Source organism: Colobus angolensis, unplaced genomic scaffold (genome assembly GCF_000951035.1).
Source record: "Colobus angolensis palliatus isolate OR3802 unplaced genomic scaffold, Cang.pa_1.0 Scaffold167, whole genome shotgun sequence".
Lineage (NCBI taxonomy): Eukaryota > Metazoa > Chordata > Mammalia > Primates > Cercopithecidae > Colobus > Colobus angolensis.
Window position 1 is genome coordinate 2,828,255 of NW_012114788.1, and position 15,858 is coordinate 2,844,112.

The 15,858-nt window shown below is 41.7% G+C and overlaps 1 protein-coding gene across 1 annotated transcript in view; it reads right to left on the bottom strand.

Moving 5' to 3' along the window:
- The window catches only part of ASIC2 (acid sensing (proton gated) ion channel 2), a 1,152,840-nt gene that overhangs the window by 686,967 nt on the left and 450,015 nt on the right, over positions 1 to 15,858 (bottom strand). The gene's annotated exons all lie outside the window — the stretch shown is intronic.

Sequence of the window (15,858 nt, forward strand, 5' to 3'; positions counted from 1 at the left end):
CTTTCACTGAGAGGAGAGATGTGTACACATGGATGGAGGTCAGGATTCTGCCCTCCCCAGCCCTCTCTAAGGCAGCAGGTGAGTTTGTTGCTTTCCAGATGGGTAGAAACCAATCCTTCACTCCTGGAGTGGTCCTGAGTGGGCTCCTGATATACCATGCTCTGCTTCCACACCCAGCATGAAGATGAATGGCTTCTCCCCAGCCCACCTCGCGCTCCTCCATCCATCACTGCTGCGTTGTGTGACCCTCAACAGCCAGATGGCTTCTGTCTCCACTTCTTCAGCGACTCTCCTGCCTTCCCCAGCCATGCTCCAGCAGCCCCCTCCAACATCCTGCTCCCACCTGAGTTCCAAATTACCCTGACAGCTAGTCCTTTACAGGTGATGATTGGGGACTGTGTTTCCTTCCAGTCAAGGAGTGACTAGTTGTGAAATCCCAGACTCCAAAGTACTTACTGTCTCCTGGAAAACAAGGAATGGGCCTAGCCAGTCTGATAGGGATTGTTTGAATTCTGAGAGGAAGGAGGCCAGCAGACTTGGTCCTTTTGTTTATTTGAAGAGAGTTTGTCTCTCCTTGGTTTTACTGCACTCCTTCCAGTCATTTATTTCTTAGCTGATCCTCTCAAACTGCTAGATGGCAGAGTCCACCAGCCCCATTGGTCAGGTGGGTAGACTGAGGCCTTCAGACAACACTCAAAGAAGATTCTCGACAGCGTATGATACGGTGCCCATATCTCTGCCTTAGCTATGTCAAAAAAGGACCAGGCAGGAGGTTGTGCAGAAGGGCCTGTTCTCAGCTGAGTGGCTGCTGCTGTCAGTCATGGAGGTCGGCACGCGGGGGACCAGGGACTCGCTCACACTTTGCTTTGGGAATCGGCCTCCTGCATGAGCCTGGGTCAAGGCTGTTTCCCCACATGACGACAGTGATCATCTTGTTCCCACCTTGGAAGTGGGAGATGGGAATCCTCAGCTCCAGCAGGAGGAAGAGGCTGGGCTGGAGTGGGTTTCCGAGTTCTTAACAGCTGCAGCAGGGAATTCTACAATGGCTGGAGGAGTAGGCAACCCTAAAGCCAGGCAGGGGCATCAAGGTGCAAATGCCGGCACAGGTAGCAGAAAGATGGCCAAAGAGCACACTACTCTTGATAAAAACACACCGTATCGGGGGCTGCAAAGAACCTAGGATTCTTCAGATGGAGAACCTATAGGAGTTCCTGTGGAGAGCACCCGAGGTACTTTGCGGGTGAGGGTGTAAGGGCTCCCCCTGCTGGGATGGAATGGAACTCCAACCAATCTCTTGTCCCGTTCAGTATGTAATTCTGTACTAAGTATTTGATTGGCCAAGTCTTGGCCCATAGGGTTTACTGCCCCACCTGCGCTTAATTTCTCTCTCTCCCTCTCCCCACTTCAAACCCCCTCAGGCTGGTTGAGATCCGTGGGCACCTCTGCTGGTCCTCAGTGCTCCTCCAGAAGAGAGAGGAGAACTCTCTTGGCATTCCTGCAAGCAGCCTCATGTAGGAAGAGTCCAAGTCTGGCCTTGCAGTCAGCATGCCTGGCCTGATGTGGGGATCACCTCCCAACCAGCTCCTGGAATTGGCCTTGTCCTGCCCTACTCTCCAATGTGCATGTGAGAGTTTCTCTGAAATTTCCATCCTGACTTCTGGCAAGCAGGTCTGAGGTCGACTCCCGTCTATCAATTAGGCTTCGGCAGCCAGAGTCCCAGGTCATCAATTGAACTGGGGGTGAAAATGGGGACAGGACTGAGGTGATACCAGTGGAGTTACATGAGAGAGGGGCAGGGGTTGGGAAAATAAACCTAAATGCAGTCTAGCCAAGAACAGTCTCGCTGAGGCCATGAATGACCAAGGGAACCTATGTAGACTTTGGGGTTCCACAGACCCAGGTTTAAATCTTGGTTTTTCTACTGACTGTGTGTCCTTGGATGATCTGCTTAGCATCTCTGGGCCTCAATTTTTTCATATACAGCAAGGACAAGAGGAATGCTTTCTTCATAGGATTGTGAAAACTGAACGGAATAACACTTAAAACATCTAGACCTGTACGAGGCATATCGTAGGTGCCTGATGTGAATTCTTTCTTCACCTTCCCTACACTCTGCAGTTCATGAATGGAGTGGCATCAGTGCCAGGGAGTTGTAGCAGAGCCCTAGGGAGTTGGAATCTGGAGGGATAGAATCAGATGGAAGTTGGGTTACCCCTTAGGAGAGAGGCAAGAAGGAAGATCCAAACAAGAGAGGGAACAGAGATGGAAGCCACCATGGGCTGCTACCCAGGGTGTTGCTTCTCATGCATCAGGATAGATTCTTCCAACACTGAGTCCTGCTGTCACCACCTTATTGCCTAGGAAGGTCCAGCCCCTCTCTTTCCCTGCCACAATGGATGGAATCCCTGGTATTGTGGAAGAGATGATGGGGGCTCTTAGAGGAACCTCCTCTCCATCCCCATTGTGCCCCGACCACTCAGCTCTCTTCCCCTTCAACGTGGCTCTGGGTGGCAGGTGCCAAAAGATGAATCCAGATAGTTCACCGGCCATCTCCTCTGCAGCTGGAGAATAAGAGAGGATAATTATTCATTGGATGTAGTTTACTGCATTTGGTTGCAGGTCCTGTGCTAAGGGATGGTCACAGCCCAAGCCTCTCTAATGACCTGGAGAGCACAGAAAAGGATGCTATTATTCTGTTTATTGAGAATTAAGATAAATCTGGTTAGAGGAGAGGCCATCAGCTATTTGGCTCTTCCCAAAAGCAATTACCTATAATTTTGCTGCTTCAGGAAAGAGAGTCACTAGTATTTGTGGGACCAAAACCGTTACATGCAACCTGAGAAGGCTCAGAGGAGATTAATCATAGTATTTTTCTCACTGCTGCATCAACCTCACTTCCTCTCAATTTGGGCTCAATTTACAGGCTACTCAGTTCCCCACAGATGCAGGGAGAGGGGAATGTGTGTGTCGAGGGTGGCATGAGTGTTAATTGGAACATTTTGCAAACCACCTTTATCAAAGCTGAGGTAGCCTGCTGGCCTATTAGTTCAAATGGTTTCATCCTGTCCAGCTGAGAGGTGTGTTGGGTCTGGAGACTTCTAGTTGGTTTTGTGTAGTTGTGTGTATTTAGATTAAAGATCTTGACTTAATGGGGCAGCTGTTCTTAACTGCCCTGTGCGGCCCACTGGTGTGTTGGGATCCATTGCAAAGTGTGTCGCAAGTCGGTTTGTGCTGCTAACAATAAAAGTACTGAAGTTTTTGAATAATTTACCTAAGAAATAGTTTCCGACAAAATGAATGTTATCCTAACAGTATTAGTACACCCACTCACCTGTGATGTACTTAATGGAGCAGGAGAGAACAGGCTGTCATCAAAGCCAAGTCCTGAAAATGAGCTAGAACCCACAGCCTGTCTCAGCCATGCTGCATGTTCCAGCAGGGAACAAAGCGACTGTTGTATTATGTGTAATTACTGACCTGATAATAAAATGTTTGTGGATTGGATAAATTTGAATGGATATATTGTTTCCTTCACCCCACCCCCACTAGTGGCAAAAGCTGCTCTATATGAATCTGAGTACATTTCTGTGACAGTATTCCTCATATGTACAGCATTCTATGTGAATCATCTCCCAAAAACTGCCATGAGGTCATTATCCCCAGTTCTTACCTAGAGAAACTGAGATTCTGGAAGTCCCTCTGAATGGCCCATACTTCCCCAGGTGTCTCTGCAGGAAGCAATGTGGACAACCACAGTTGGAAGGGCAATGACTGACCTAATGGAGTTCAGGACGCTATGACTGTTGGCACGTGATGTGCACAGCTGCTCCCATCTGCGCAGAGAGAATATAAAGGCAGTGGCGCTGAAGCATCTGCTGCTTTCACTCACCATCAAGATGGAACTGACTGTACATGCAAGCAAAATTTTAATGAAGAGAGTGATCTCAGAGTGCAAAGATAAGTTGTTTCTCCTTGACACCTAGGAAGGAACCTGGCCAAGACCCTCTGTTGAAAGACAATATCAAATAAATGAAAAATCTAAATATCCATGTGCTTATATACTTTTTCCCCCTAGAAAATGTACTGCAGCCATTTCATATTTATTTATTGGTTTAACTTTTAGTAGAGATGAAGTCTCACTATGCTGCCCAGGCTGGTCTCAAACTCCTGGGCTCAACTGATCCTCCCGCCTCAGCCTCCCAAGTACTGGGATTACTGGCATGAGCCGCAGCACCTGGCCTAGCCTCATAGCATATTTAAAAGCATCTCTAACCTCTACATACTAGATGTCAGTGGTACTCTTCCAGTGATGTCAATCAAAAATGTCTCAGAGACATAGACTCAGTAATATGTATCCCTCTTTCCTCTATCCTTCAGTCATTCAATCTCCACTTCTACCCCTGCCCTGGAGGCAACCAATCTGTACCAATTTTTTGTGTACCTTTTCTATAGAAATATTGGATATTAGATTCCCCCTTACCCCAAACAATATGCCATGTCCAGATCCCTCTAGCCAGTACATAATACCTTATTTGGAAAAAAATGTCTTCACAAATATACTCAAGTTACAGGTTTTGAGATGATATCTCATCCTGGATTACCCTGGTGGGCCCTAAGTCCAGTGACCAATGTCCTCTTAAGCGACAGAAGAGAAAACACAGACACACAGAGCAGAAGGCTATGTGGCCGAGTCAGAGTGAGGTGGCCACAAGCCAAGGAAGCTAAGTTATGCTGACAACCACCAGAAGCTGGAAAGGCAAGGAAGATTTCTACTCTGGAGCCTCCAGAGGGCGTGCAGCCCTGCTGACACCTTGATTTCAGACTTCTGGACTCCAAAACTGAGTCCAGAAACTTTTGTTATTTCTGTTGTTTTAAGCTTCCCAGTTTGTGGTAACTTGTTATAGCATCTCTAGCAAACTAACTCTCTCTACAAATAGAGGTATATATATTTTTCCCACAAACTCACAATGATAAGACACATTGTTCTGCACCTTGCTTTTTTAACTTAAAATTCTATTATAGAAATCTCTTGATATCAGTATAGCTTCATTTATCTATTACTGTATAAAAAGCCACTCAAAAACTTAGTGACTTAAAACAATGACAATTATTTGTCAGCTCATGGTTCTGTAAAGTGGGCAAGGCTCAGCTAAGCTGGGTCATCTTTGTTCCCTATGGCACCAGCTGAAGTTGCAATTTCCAAGGCTGTTTTTTCACTGACATTTCTCAGCTGATGCCTCAGCTAGGATGGCTAGGACAGGTGGGGGCTTTTGGCATCTTTTGCTCTTCATGTGGTTTCTCCATGTGGATGCATGGGCTTCTTCATAGTATGATGGCTGGGTTGTAACAAGTGTTCCCAAGAGAGAAAGTTCCTATATGCAAGCTCTTATTAAGCCTCCACTGGCACCATGCTTTCAATGCCAAAAACTAGTTACATACCCAAGCCCAGAAACAATGTGGGAGGGGACTATACAAGGGTTTAAGTTTTGGGAGTTATGGTTTGTTGGGGACTGTCAAAGTAAGTCTACCACAAGTATATATAAACTTGCATATTTTCATTTCCCAAAATTTACTTTAGGCATGTAATCTAGACAGCAATTCTTCATTCTTAACAGTTAAATAGCATTTCATTATCTGGATGGACTTTAATTTATTTAGTTCATATACTACTGTATATTTATATTACTTCCAAATTTTGTTGTTAAAAATGATGCTGCAAAAATGTTATTTTATGTATACATCATTTTGCACATCTGTGAGAATATCAGTATGCTGAATACCTAGCAAAATTGCTGGTTAAAATAGCATGTGCACATATAATTTTGATGGAAATTGATTGACTAATTACCCCACATAGAGGTTGTACCAAATTACATTCCTATCAGCAATGCAAGAAAGCAACTATTTCCCCCACACACCAATCATGCTAGGCATCAAACATTTTTTGCTTTGACAATAGGATAGGAAAAACATAGTATTTATTTTTGTTTTCATTTATATTTCTCTTCTGATTGAGATCTATCATGTTTGCACATTTGTAAGAACTATCTATATTTTCTTTCTGTAAGCTGTAGTTATTTCCTTTGCCCATTTTTGAGGATTTTTGGTCATTTTCTTGTTAATTTTAAGGAGCTACTTATGTATTAAAGTGATTGTGCTTTTGACCATAATATAAATGGAAGATTTTTTTTTTCTGATTTTAAAGAATGCTTTTGTTTATGGTGGGATTTTTGTTCTATGCAGAAATTGGATTCTATGTAACCAAATTACTCTCTTCTCCCTTCCAGATATTGTCATATTTAGGAACGTATTCCACATCAACAAATTATATATGTGTGTATTTATGTATATGCATGCATATGTGTGTGTGTGTGTGTGTGTGTGTGTACATCTACAATCATGGGTCACTTAACAACAGGGACACATTCTGAGAAACACATCGTTAGGTGATTTTGTGAGTGCACTAACATGAACCCAGATGGTATAGCCCACCACACACCTATGCCATATGGTAAAGCCCATTGCTTCTAGACTACAAACCTGTCCAGCATGTTACTGTACTAAATATTGCAGGCAATTGTAATAAAATCTAGAAATAAAATCTTATTTCTAGAATTATAGAAATTGAACCTAATCCTAAGAATTCTTGCTACTCAATACACCATATTCTATAATAGGATCAGCAAAATAAGCAATTAATATCAGACCTGCACCCCAAAAATGTTGGTTTGTATCCTTCCTGTGCTAATCAACCCCTGACTTCCTTTCATTATCCTCTTCACCCTCTTCACAGGAACTACAATCACAGTATTTGTCTTGCACTGATTACAAGTCTGGATAGGGCTGGAAGTAAATATACTATACGTTATTCCTATCCTAATTAAAAAAGCAAATCCCCACTTCACAGAACTCACTACTAAATTCTTCTTTAAATTAATATTTCTTTATACAAGCAACTACATCCATAGTCCTAACAGTATGATTATTAACATAATGTACTCTGGACAATAAACAGTTATAAAAGTCTTGAACCAAACAGTATACACAAATAAAGTTTGTGTATCTAAAGCTATCTAAACATAGAAATGTACAGTGAAAATACAGTATAAAAGATTTTTTTAAACTGGTACACCTGTATAGGGTATTTACAATGAATTGGAGCTTGCAGGACCAGAAGTTGCTCTGGGTGAGCCACTGAGTGAGTGGTGAGTGACTATGAAGGCCTAGGGCATTACCATACACTTTTTTATGACTGGCAGTGCAATACGTTTGTTTACACCAGCGTCGCTATAAACACATGAATAATGTGTTGCACTATGATGATACAACAGCTATGACACCACCAGGCAATAGAAAATTTTCAGCTCCATTATAATCTGATGGGTCATCCTCATATATCGTCCATTGTTGATCTAAATGTCATTATGAGGTGCCTAGTTGTATATGTATGTGTACGTAAATCAATTGCATATTTTAAATCTTTATATATTTGTTTTTGCATTAAATTCTTTACTTTGCCTGAAATTCTTTTTGGTGTAGGTTGTGAGGTAGGGATTCAATTTTATTATTTTCTGGAGGCTCAGTTGCCTCAATGTTTATCACATAATCCACTTTTTGTCCATTAATTTTTAAGAGCTATCTTTTTCGTATACTAAATTATCTCATGTATTTGGTTGGATTTGTAGGCTTGCTATTCTGTCTCAATGATCTATCTGTCCATTCATATCCAGTAATATATCTTTAAAAAATATCCTAACATTATATATTCTAAAGTCCAGCTCATCTCATCTTGTTTCAAAAACAATCTGTTGTTAACTTTGTTTACTACTGCATTAAATTTGTAGACGAACTTAGGAGAATCCTCTTGATTTTTTAATTTTCTTTTTGGCCCAGTCTTTTCCTTGGCCGGATCTTGATTACTCAAATTAATCTGTTAGGTCTAAGTCTGTTGATGTCACACCTCTGGTAGGAACATCCTGGGGCAAATTGGCCTGGAGCTGTCTGGGTGTAGCAGGTTAAACTAGAGCTCAGGTGCCTTAGGGACTGGATGGAGGCAGATTAAATTGATACTAGGTATGTAGTCAGGGGACAAAGCAGGATCATCTCAAGGGTACCAGAAGAATCTGAGTAGAATATTCTGTGGACCAGGTCTGAGGAGGTCGAAGGAATGATGAGAACCAGGAGAATAAAGAGAAGAGGGGTTTCAAAGGAAAGGAGGTGAACAGACAGTATGTCTCCCTATTGCAGCTCACTTAGAATCTGGGGCCTGCTTTGAGGGGCTGTAAAGAGTCATGGAAGACTTGATATAGGTTAAGGTCAAGGTGAATTCTCTCTAGGTGAAAGGGCTGTGAGTACACGTGCCTGGTGGAGAGTTTGTTTTGAGAGACAGAACAGTGATAGGAAAGGGCTCTAGAATAGATGTCAGATCATTTGGATTATTTTAGTTCTAGTGTCATGACCAATTTATTGGAGGATGGTGGGATCAACCATGTTTGCATGTTTTTAAGAACCATCTACATTTTCTTCCTATGAACTGTGATTATCTCCTTTGCCCATGCTACTTGCCCACATTACTTGCTTGCTCATCTATAAAATCAGGTTGAGGTAGAGTAGCTCTAAGATTTTTTCCTAATGCAGTGTTTTATGGCTCTGTGATTACTTTCCAGAGCGTGAGAAAGATTCATGGCCTCAGGTTATGGGTAATATTTCCCAGTCATCTGAAGTCCCAGCCAAGGCCATGGGGTTTGAAACGTTTAAAACTTCAACCTGGTGTTTGCACATTTACAGAGTCTGGGAAACTTAAGTTCTTCATATGAAAATGTGTTCCATCCAATGGCTCCTCCACCGTCAACAGAATAAAGCCCTAATGTCTTACTCTGGGGTGAGAGCACCGTCGTGATCTAGCCTAGCATTCTTTTTCAGCTGCACCACCCATCCTCCCTTTCAGGAATTCTATGTTCCAGTCAGGCTGAACTTCTTGTGATATCCCACAAGTGTTAATGCTTTCTTGCCTCAGTGTTTTTATTTATGTTTTTCTGCTACCTGAGCTACTCTTCCTCATCTCATAGCCAAATCCAAGCCATACTTAAGTGCCAACCTCAGATTTTACCTCTTCTCTGATGCTCCCTGTTCTAGTTGAGATCTGGGGGTTATAAGGGGAAGAGACCCAGTCAAGCTAGCTCAAGCAAAAGGAAGTGTATCACAAAGCTCCAATGGATAATGTCGTGTACAGCCACAGAGAGAACAGGGGGTGAGATACATGTCGAGTGAAGGAGGACTCTAACTGGGCCCTGGGGATGCCACAATGGATGCTACTGTCTCCATCTCTCAGGGTTGGTGGGATTCCCTTCATCTCCGGTCACCTCTGCTTTTCTTCCATGCAGCTTTTCCTTCCTGCTTGTCCTCTACGTCTTCTCTTCTCCTGTCTTCTTGTTCCCCATCTCACTCAGCAAATAGAATGGCTGCCCCACGCTGCCTACATGATTTCCTCAGCACCCACTACTGACGGATGTGTCACTTTGTTTAAATTCTTAACAGAAGGTATATGGCTGGTAAGTAATTTTTAAAGGTAGCTATTAACCTAAGAAAACAGAAATTGCATGGGAAAGAAAATGTATCACAAAAAAATTTTTTTGTTTAGTAGTGAACAGTATTTATATAGCTATTATAGTATAAACACTGACTTGGTTTAGTAAAAAAATTGAAATCAAATGATATTGGAAGAATAGGAGAAGGGGTAGGGAGGTGGTAGATGTCAATTAAATACTCTTCTCTCACAACAACAAGTTCATGTCTAATTCTGAAAATCTGGGAGGAGCAACATAAACAAATCATTTAAAAATATAACAGTAAATCCAGAAGCAGCTAGAAAAGTTGGAAGAGGCCACTGCTATGGGGTTGTGGTGCTGCGGAGTGGCAGTACATGTGCGGGGGATTGATGTATTTATTATAAGGCTTTCTGTAACTTCTTTTAAATTAAAAAATGCATATGCATGCATTACTTTTAAAATGGCTCTTTTAAAAATTATGAAATAATGTGAAGAATTTAACTTTTTTAAAAAAGCTTTAATTCTAATGAGATGCACTCTCAGAAATCTGGCAATATACAGAAGGCCCCTTTTCCTGGGGCTTCCCAAGAGTGCTGTTTTCACTGGACAATTAAGCAGATGAAAAGTTTTGTTTGTTTTTGTATCAGACAGATCTTACTTACACATAGGCACACACACGTGCACACAGCATAACCTTACAGATAAAGACATATGTCCTCCATTCCAGTCCTTTAAACTCCATCCCCCAAGCAATTAGGAACATAAATTTAATGCCATTCTTCCTAGTCTACAGTTTTTAATATTTTTACTACAATACATACGCACATATATCTTTAAAAAATACTAATTTACTTATTATGTTTTGAAATTTTCATTTAAATGTTATCATAATGCACATATTATTCTGATACTTGCTTTACTCATTTAATATGTTGAGACTTATCTATATTTACATATGGATCTAGTGCCTTCATTGTATTTCGTCATATGAGTACAGCAGAATTTATTTTGCCTGCCAATTTTTTTACTCTTACAATCAATGTGGCAGTGAATATCCTTATGCAAACCTCATGCCAACACATACGAAAATGTCTTCTGCGTGTATACCTAGACATGGAATTGCTGGGTTACAAGGAGGCACATTTTCCATTTTACTAGGTCACTGGGTCAGCATCATTTTTAAACACAATTAAATAGCGCTGTTGGCAGATTCTGGTTCCTGGGTGACAGGCTTGTACAGACCGGCCCAGCTGGGGGTGGAGGCCGTATCTGAAATACCACCTGTGTGGCTGTCACAACAGTGCTGGAGGCTCTATTTTCAGAGGCGGCAGTTTCGGACCAGAGCAGAGAGACACATTTATTCACGTTCTTTCTAACAAGGTGGTGTTTGACACTTAAAGGACTGATAAGGTTCTTTTCTTTTTCACATATATGAGGGGAAAGCACTAGGTAACATACAGCGAAGAAGACTGAGGGAGGATGAGCAAAGTAGAAATATAGAACACATGACATGGACAAAGAAGGCCCCCACGGGTGGGAGGTGAGTGTATACATTTTTCCATTCATTCATTATCAGTACAGTTGACTTTTGAACAACGCAGGGTTGGGCTGTCAATCCCCATGTAGTTGAAAATCCATGCATGACTTTTGATGTTCCTCAAATTTAACTAACAGCCTACTGCTGGCCAGAAGACAAACTGATAACATACAGAGTCATTTAACATGTATTTTGTATGTTACATGTATTATACACTGTATTCTTACAATAAAGTAAGCTAGAGGGGAAAAATGTTATTAAGCAAATCCTAAGGAAGAGAAAATATATTTACTATTCATTAAGTGGAAGTGGATTGGTATAATTTGGATGTGTGTCCCTTCCCAAATCTCATATTGAAATGTAATCCCTAATATTGGATGTGGGGCCTGGCGGGAGGTGATTGGATCGTGAGGACGGATTCTCATGAATGGTTTTGGCACCATCCCTCTTGGCACTGTCCTCATGATAGTGAGTTCTCCTGAGATTTGGTCATTTAAAAGTGTGTGGGACCTACCTCCCTCTCCACTCCTGCTCTGGCCATGTGATGTGCCTGCACCCCCTTTGCCTTCCACCATTATTATAAGTTTCCTGAGGCCTCCCCAGATGCTGAGCAGATGCCAGCATCACACTTCCTGTACAGCCTGCAGAATGATAAACCAATTAAACCTCTTTTCTCTATAAACTACCCAGTCTCAAATATCTCTTTATAGCAATGTGAAAACAGACTAATACATGGATCATCGTAAAGATCTTCAGCTCATCATCTTCACTTTGAGTAGGCTAAGGAGGAGGAGGAAGCAGGTTGGTCTTGCTGTCTCAGGGGTGGCAGAGGCAGGAGAAAATCCACATAGAAGTTGACCCTTGCAATTCAAATTCATGGTGTTCAAGGGCCACCTGTATTTGTGAAGAATGTGTCAGACTTGGAACTAGATTCTGGGGCTGAAAGTACCATAAGAAAGGGACAGTTCCCTTTTGACTGATATGGTAGATGAGATTTGGAAAGCCTTCTTCATTCACATTCCTTTCCAAAGAAATAGCCCCTGGCTATGGGCTACCACTTTCTCCCAACCATGGCAGTAACTGCCTTCATTTCTCACTCTTGAAAACTGAGTCAGCTGTTCAGACCAGAGTCACTTGACTAAGGAATGCTGATCCTAAAACCACCCAATGACCTATGATTCACACCCCACATGAAGAAGATGAGTGGCACCATCATATATTTATATATATATGTGTGTGTGTGTGTGTAGTGATATCTCTTCATATGATATTGCAATACCATGAAAAGAACTCTGACTGTCAGTGACAAGAGTCTGGGGCCCAGAGTGTATTAATAAACTGAGAATAACTTTTGTAGTGAGTGTCTTGAAAGCGTTTGATTATTTTGGGAGTACTGCACATTGTAAATAGATGCACGTAGTAGGTGTTCAATTAATATTTGTTGATTAAGACTTGTGGAGTAGTGTTCAATGCTTGTTTAGATGTGATAAGTTGGAAAGTGGATTTTATTAATTACAAAATTAGAACTACTTTATATTCACATAATTCTTTGTTTTTACAGGGTTTTTATATACATTGTTGATTTTAATTTTCATGAGCAGTTATAATACCAGCATGCTATTTAGATATAGTTATTATTATATAGGTGGTCATCATTAGGAGTGAATCACTATAATGTAGTGGTTAAGTGTGGATACAGTTGCCAATCTTGCTTTCCATCCCAGTTCTACCTCTTATGGGCTTTATACATCTGTGCACTTAAGATTTTTCATCTGCACAATGAGGAGAAAAGCAGCATCTACTTCGTAGTGTTGTCATGAACTGAATTCATGAATTTATGTGTGTGAAATGCTTAGAATAGTGTCTGGCACATAGGAAGTTTTCAAACGTTATTATTAGCTGTCATTTTTTTTTGGACGAAGCTGGAAGCTGAGATTCAAAAGGATCAGTTTCATCCCAGGCCACTTTGCCAGTAAGTGGCCCCATCAGAATTAGAAAGCTATCAATAAAAGCAAAGGAGAGAAAGTGTGAGACATAGGTTTTGGTTCCCACTGCAAAAAATCACTGGTGAATAAGTACTTGCCAGCCTGCCACATGGGGTATTGATGAGGTTTCAACAAACTGATGGATATGCAAAGTCTTTGAAAACTGAAGTACAATGGTGTGGCTGCATTATTCTGCTGGCGAGGAAAGGGTATGAGGCTGGGGCATGGTGAAGCTGAATGAGGTCTGTGGCTTGGGAGAAAGAAAGGAAAGATGGAGACCCGCAGCTCATTTCCTGGGAGCATGGGTAGGCAACAGTTTGGATTCATCACAGAGCCCCCAAGCAGGTGGTGAGAAAATGCAGATGCCCCCCTTCTGCTTTTTGAGCATCTCATGTTATTCAACATTGTCCATGTGTTTGTACAAAATGCTATCTCCTCATCGGGAGACTTCACCAGCTCCCTGTGCTAGCGGCAGGAGAATAGGAGTTTCCTAAAGGGATCTGTTCAGAAATGAAACTCGTAAATGTATTCCTGATAGAGAGGGAACAACTGGTTTCTTAGCCAACTGAGTTGCCCTGAAATCACCTCCAAGGACAAACTCTGAGCCTGTAACACTGGTTCTCTCCTCACAAGAACTCCATGAGTCATGTGGAGAAGAGATGTTTAATTCCATTCAGCAATGGGCCAAGAGAAGAGAATTGATGCACCCAGGATCATGTGGCCCACCCTTAGCGTGGAGCTTCTGGCTCCTGGTGACACTGCTCCCAGCCACACATGGGGTGCCTGCTGAACAGAGCCCCTCATATCTCCTTCCCCACTACTAACTGTCACGGGATGCCAGTCTTAGGCACTAGCGTCGGAGGAATAAGCCTAGTCCAGGACAACTTTGGGAATCCATTAGTGTGGGGTTGATGCATTTCCTAGGAAAGCAAACAATCTCTGCATAGCTTTCCCAGCCACATGTCCATAGAAGAGCAACACAATATTTATAATCTCTTATCTGTTTCTTCTCTACCTTTCTCCTTGTGGACAATGGTTACGGCTCATCTACATGTCTCCCTCTCTCCCAAAGTCAGCAGTAGAGACATCACAGATTTCTAGTTGGGAAACCATGGTCTACACCACAGATACAGTACCCCAACAAGGCTGTAAAGAAGGAGGTTGTTGGTTAACAATGTGGGCTTGGTGGCAAGACAGAATTGAGTGTGAATACAATTTTGCTACTTCTTAGCATATGTTTATTGTTTCCAAATTTCAGTGTTCTTCTCTGTAAAACAGAGATAACAATCGTGCCGGTGTCATGATCGTACAGGATGAGAGGAGTACATATAAATTCACTACAGGACTTTCATTTTTAGCAAGTTAGCAGATTACATAGCCTGCTGGATAAAATATCGTAAATATATTTTTAATAGTGTATCTATGCTCAATGGAAAAAAAAAACCCTGAAAACCAGAAGGTTAACAAAGACCTAATATTTTGGTTACCCTGAGACAAGGATACATTTTCTCAACTAGCTTGAATTTTTAGCAGCCACTTGGATATAGAATGTGAGTCCTTAAGCTCATATTAGGCAAAGAATTGGAATTGAGATCCCAGACCAAGTTAGGATCCTCAAAGGGTTGGGACTCATGGAGAAGGTTAGAATAGAAAAAAATCTTCCTGCCCACTCAGGGAAATAGCAAGAAACTTTGCTTTCCTCTGGACTCTGGGGAGGTGAAAAAAAAGTTTTCTGTTGATAGTTTGTAACCATGACCTCAACCTCACTTGGATTTGGTATTTACCTTTATTATATCTGTTCAGGATATTAACACAAAGAGATCCCTAGCTGGAATACCCCTAGAGCTTCCAGCAAAACAAAATCAAATTCTGTCCTGCCAAATACAAGCTCCATTACAAAATACGTGAAGAAGCAAGACGTTGTGAGTGAGGCAGCAGACAGCATCCATAGAAAGACAAGAATCCTCAGTGCTTCAGAGGAGAGAACTATCAGAATGGAGAAATAAGATCCATTCGAAACAAGTAAAGACAGATGAGACAAGAATAAGATACCACTAATAAAGCATTCACAGGGAAGGTGGCAAGTAGTAAGCAAGTAATAGACGTTAGTTATTATTCATATTAGTGTTAGGGTTCTGTTTTCACGGAGGAAAGGAAAACAAATCTGAAAGGCAATCCGTTTGTTGGTCACTAGTTCCCTTCAGACACAGTGCTTTGCAGGCTAAGGAGGATAAGACCAGGGCTAGAGAGATGGGAGGGTCCATGGACGAAGGTCTGGAGGTAAAGCCTCCTTGGTCCCATCCTGACTATTCCCCAAGTGACCATGAGAAAACCCATCCCATTTGCAATAATCACAAATCTGACCTCCCAAGGCTGAAGTAGAGAGTAGAATTAGGGGAGCATTCTAAGGCTTGCTGTAAAATTAATCACAACAGAATAATAATTTTAAAAAGTCGTTGCCAGAGGGAGAAAGGCATAAAGTCACTGAGGTCACAGTATCGAGCTATCATTTTGATGTACAGTTCCCAAAGAGATCAGTCTACTCTGACTTAGAACACATTGTTTTTTGTAAAATTGCAATGTATCAGGGAGAGCAAAGAACCTGGGATTCTTCAGATTAAAAACCTGGGATGCAGATGGACAGCCTCGGGTACTCTAAGAAGTATGTTGTGTGTGGTGGGTGAAGGGGGCATATGACGACTGTCTTTACGGGAGTGGAATGGAATACCAACCAATCTCTTGTCCCTCTGTTCGATTTTTTTTTTTTTTTTTTTTTTTTTTTTTTTTT